Source organism: Haliotis rufescens, unplaced genomic scaffold (genome assembly GCF_023055435.1).
Source record: "Haliotis rufescens isolate VD_foot unplaced genomic scaffold, xgHalRufe1.0.p SCAF_71, whole genome shotgun sequence".
In the NCBI taxonomy this organism is placed as follows: domain Eukaryota; kingdom Metazoa; phylum Mollusca; class Gastropoda; order Lepetellida; family Haliotidae; genus Haliotis; species Haliotis rufescens.
Genome location: NW_025964363.1, coordinates 682,826 through 688,664, shown reverse-complemented (window position 1 = coordinate 688,664; position 5,839 = coordinate 682,826).

Sequence of the window (5,839 nt, the reverse complement as noted above, 5' to 3'; positions counted from 1 at the left end):
CTCATCACAGTTACCGAACCCTGAAAGGAGCTTGCTGTGTCATGTGCTTCTCACACAGCTGGCATCCTAGCACAATCAAAACCCACCATGACAAGTCAAGTATATGCCAATTTTGTATTCAGATGTGAAGTGTATGTGTTCAGTTTTCCCCATTATAAGTCTCTCCAACTCTACCGGCAGTGCAATGTCCGACCGTTGATCTAACAGTGCATCTTTGCGTTATCGAGTGTTATGTCAGAGTCCTCCCACAAAGAGGAATGTCAAAGCTCCTATTTTATATGAGGGGCGGTTGAAAAGTTCTGAGGCTAACTAAGAAGGATGTCTAGTCCACAGAAACAGATTGCATGTATAAAGTACAATATTTTCCCTGCGTGCATGCTACATTTCAACCAATACACAACAGGCAGTCTATGTCTGCTGGCATCAAAGTGACCCGGCTTCAAAGTGACCAGGTATTCTCTGTTGGAGAAAATGGACAAAATAGGCTATTGTGATGTCATCAAGCATGTCCAACTGAGACTCCCCCTACAGCCGGCCATGCAGACATGGTGTCAGCTTTAGCAGATGATGCGAGGTGGGCAGCTGGTTTCAAGATCCTTGGAGAGAACGCTGGTGATGTTCCAGGATCAGGAAGACCTTCAACTGTCACCACTCCTCATCAGAAACATTCCAGGTGCATCATCTCTTATGAGAATTTAAACGATTCGAAGCAGACCCAGCTTATTTTCTTGTTTTTTTCTTTTGTTTTGTAAGCATGGACATGTCTTGACTTAACCACTCTCAGCCAAAGTCGAAGCAACAGTCAATGCAGTGGAAACATCTAACATCTCCTCCAAAGAAGGCAAAGTCTGTTTCCTCAGCTGTCTACGATGGCTTCAGTTTTCAGGGATTCCAAAAGAATCGTGCTGGTGGTCAGGTCATTAATCACCGATATAATGCTAATAATATACTTTGGCCACTGCATGAGAGTATCAAAGCCGAACATGATGGACGCTCACTACATGTGTGTTCCTCCAGGACATTGCTCCAGTGAACAAGTCTGTTGTTGCCATGGCTGCATGCGTGACCTTGACTTTAATCTCATTGAACGTCCTCCATATTCACCAGATTCGGCACCGTCAGATTTCATCCTCTTCCCGAACTTGAAGGGAGAACTATCTAGCAAGCATTGTGCAAATGATGATTGCGTCAATTCTGCTGTGGACTTTGTACACCCCCAGGAGACCCTCTTCACAGTGGGATCCTCACATCCAAGCATCACTGACAGATGTTGTGGACCTCCGAGGGGATTAACTTATGTGAAAACAATTAGCAGCCAGCTCTATCAACGCAGTCCATCCTAGTTAGGCTCAGAACGTTTCAGCCTTGTAAGATGTCTCACATTCCAAAGGTTACAGGAAAATGTTTTTTGTTAAAAAGAAAGTGATTAATATTTTTTATGAATTATGAAGGCAGTGAAGCATTGATGTTGTTTTAATGTAGACTTGCTAGATCTTGATGGAAAGGGAATTTCAAGTCTGATATTGACATTATGCATCCAAAGTTTTACAAGTTGTATTTAGTGCCGTGGTGCTACATTGTGTCCTGATTGTGTCATAGTTGTGTTGACATTGTGTCTTGTGCCTTACCCATCAAGTGCTTACTCTTTTCATGTGTCTGAGCTTGTCACTGTGGATAGAGTTTCAGTAATCTCTGTACTTCATGCTCTAGGTTATTTAAGATTTAGATCATATTTCTACAGATTTGTTTGTCAAGGCAGATATTGTTTATTATATTCAGTTTGGTTGTAATAGTTGATGTTAGAAGTCCAATGAGTGATGCTGGCAGTCTGTGCAGAGGACAAGGACGTGAGCCACGGAGTGATGCTGTGCAGAGGACAAGGACGTGAGCCACGGAGTGATGCTGGCAGAGGACAAGGACGTGAGCCACGGAGTGATGCTGGCAATCTGTGCAGAGGACAAGCACGTGAGCCACGGAGTGTTGCTGGCAGTCTGTGCAGAGGACAAGGACATGAGCCACGGAGTGATGCTGGCAATCTGTGCAGAGGACAAGGACGTGAGCCATGGAGTGATGCTGTGCAGAGGACAAGAACGTGAGCCACGGAGTGATGCTGGCAGTCTGAGCAGAGGACAAGGACATGAGCCACGGAATGTTGCTGGCAGTCTGTACAGAGGACAAGGACATGGGCCACGGCGTGATGCTGGCAGTCTGTGCAGAGGACAAGGACGTGAGCCACGGAATGTTGCTGGCAGTCTTTGCAGAGGACAAGGACGTGAGCCACGGAGTGATGCTGGCAGTCTGTGCAGAGGACAAGGACATGAGCCACGGAGTGATGCTGGCAGTCTGTGCAGAGGACAAGCACGTGAGCCACGGAGTGATGCTGGCAGTCTGTGCAGAGGACAAGGACGTGAGCCACAGAATGTTGCTGGCAGTCTGTGCAGAGGACAAGGACGTGAGCCACGGAGTGATGCTGTGCAGAGGACAAGAACGTGAGCCACGGAGTGTTGCTGGCAGTCTGTGCAGAGGACAAGGACGTGAGCCACGGAGTGATGCTGTGCAGAGGACAAGAACGTGAGCCACGGAGTAGTGCTGGCAGTCTGTGCAGAGGACAAGGACGTGAGCCACGGAGTGAGGCTGTGCAGAGGACAAGAACGTGAGCCACGGAGTGTTGCTGGCAGTCTGTGCAGAGGACAAGGACGTGAGCCACTGAAAGTTGCTGGTGGTCTGTGCAGAGGACAAGGACATGAGCCACGGAGTATTGCTGGCAGTCTGTGCAGAGGACAAGGACATGAGCCACGGTGTGATGCTGGCAGTCTGTACAGAGGACAAGGACATGAGCCACGGAATGTTGCTGGCAGTCTGTGCAGAGGACAAGGACATGAGCCATGGAGTGTTGCTGGCAGTCTGTACAGAGGACAAGGACATGAGCCACGGAATGTTGCTGGCAGTCTGAACAGAGGACAAGGACATGAGCCATGGAGTGTTGCTGGCAGTCTGTACAGAGGACAAGGACATGAGCCACGGAATGTTGCTGGCAGTCTGTGCAGAGGACAAGGACATGAGCCACGGAGTGATGCTGGCAGTCTGTGCAGAGGACAAGGACATGAGCCCCGGAGTGTTGCTGGCAGTCTGTGCAGAGGACAAGGACATCAATGCTAACTGTTCATGTTTTAAGACTTGTGCGTGTGTCTCTGTGTGTGTGGGGGTGGGGGGTGGGGGGGATGACATGCATGTGTGTAAAGTTAATGTGGATGAGGTGGGCATGTGTGTTCATGTGTGTGCATGTGTGTGCATGTGTGTGTATGGTCATGTGTGTGACCAAAAGTGTACGAACACTACCAGGTGCCAAACCAGGTGCCAACCACAAGAGGATAAGCTACAACCACAAGAGGATAAGCTACAACCACAAGAGGATAAGCTACAACCACAAGAGGATAAGCTACAACCACAAGAGGATAAGCTGCAACCATGTGTATCATCTGGTCATATGACCACGTAACATTAGTCACAAAAGTGTTATGTGTTCATTTCCATGTTGACCAAGGTACTTCCCCAACAAGTGTGCATGCATTGTTAGTGTTGACTCAGATCCTGAATATTTATGCATTGGCGGCATGCTAGAAACCATTTTTGTGTGTGAGTATATATGTAACAGAGGTATCCTTCTGAGTATATCTGTAACAGAGGTATCCATCTGAGTATATATGTAATAGGTATCCATCTGAGTATATATGTAAGAGAGGTATCCATCTGAGTATATCTGTAACAGAGGTATCCATCTGAGTACATATGTAACAGAGGTATCCATTTGAGTATATATGTAACGGAGGTATCCATCTGAGTATATATGTAACAGGTATCCATCTGAGTACATATGTAACAGAGGTATCCATTTGAGTATATATGTAACTGAGGTATCCATCTGAGTATATATGTAACAGAGGTATCCATCTGAGTATATATGTAACAGAGGTATCCATCTGAGTATATATGTAACGGAGGTATCCATCTGAGTATATATGTAACAGAGGTATCCATCTGAGTATATATGTAACGGAGGTATCCGTCTGAGTACATATGTAACAGAGGTATCCATCTGAGTATATATGTAACAGAGGTATCCATCTGAGTATATATGTAACGGAGGTATCCATCTGTGTATGTAAGAGTTATCTGTCTGACAATGTAACTTAGGTATCTATATTTGTATATATGTAATAGATATGTCTGACAATCTAAAAGAGATATCCTTCTGACAATGTAATAGATATTGTCTTTGTGTGTAACAGGTCTCATCTGACAAAACAGAAGATTCCATCTGACAATGTAACACTATACCATCTGACAATGCAACACATATCCATCTGACAATGTAACACTTACCCAACTGACAATGTAACACTATACCATCTGACAATGCAACACATATCCATCTGACAATGTAACACTTACCCAACTGACAATGTAACACATATCCATCTGACAAGGCAACACTTATCCATCTGACAATGAAACACTTATCCATCTGACAATGTAACACTTACCCATCTGACAATGCAACACTTATCCAACTGACAATGCAACACTTATCCAACTGACAATGCAACACTTATCCAACTGACAATGTAACACTCATCCATCTGACAATGTAACACTTATCCAACTGACAATGCAACACTTATCCAACTGGCAATGTAACACTTATCCATCTGACAATGCAACACATCCATCTGACAATGCAACACTTATCCAACCTACAATACAACACTTATCCAACTGACAATGTAACACATCCATCTGACAATGCAACACATCCATCTGACAATGCAACACTTATCCAACCTACAATACAACACTTATCCAACTGACAATGCAACACTTATCCATCTGGCAATGTAACACATCCATCTGACAATGCAACACATCCATCTGACAATGCAACACTTATCCAACCTACAATACAACACTTATCCAACTGACAGTGTAACACTTACCCAACTGACAATGTATATTTATTGCTGATGGAATCTGTTGTGAAGAAAGCCCCTGCACTGTGTGGTGTGTAGATGCAATGACTACAGGAAGGTTGGCCACTGCATACAGCCTCAAGCGACCAGCATAGGAACATGTCAGAAAGTACTTCTGTTGATACGAGTATTGCTGATGGGCACCATGGCGACCACTTCCCTGGTAACTGTGTTGTATATTGTATACAGTCTTTATAACAAAATTGTTCCCATGGCTACTGTTGCTGTGCCTAAAATGCCACTACCACAGTAGCAATGGACTCTGCATTATATGTATTTATAGGGCAATCACTTACCTGTTATCAGCATTGTGTTGTATTTATTTTCTGTATGTAACGAGTGCCCTGTAACCATGGTAACGGGCAGCCACGAGTGTGTCCTGTCATCAGGGCCTGAGTAACATGTATTGTACTGCCTCCAGTTGACATCCACTGTAACAGATGCTGCATACTTCTTTGTGTGCATGTTGTAAGGGAAGTTGTGATATGTAAATTACACATCGGACTTTGTATTCAGTTTTAGCCAGACCATGGTTTTACCTACAAGCCAGCCCCTTGCCTCGGACACCTGACAGTTGAGCAGGAGGTCTCCCCACCATCATTGGTACTGTGTCCTCACACGCTGACATCATCTGTCTACCGAAGTCTGTATTCTGATCAATGGCTTGACTCTTGAGTTGAGTCTTTATTCAGGTCATTTAAATTAATTTCTGCACTCACGTCTTAAGTCAATCCTTGTATTAAATATGTAGTTCCCCTCCTACTCAGTGGAGGTATGGATCTCTTCTCTGCTAGAAGTGATGGGCCGTGAAC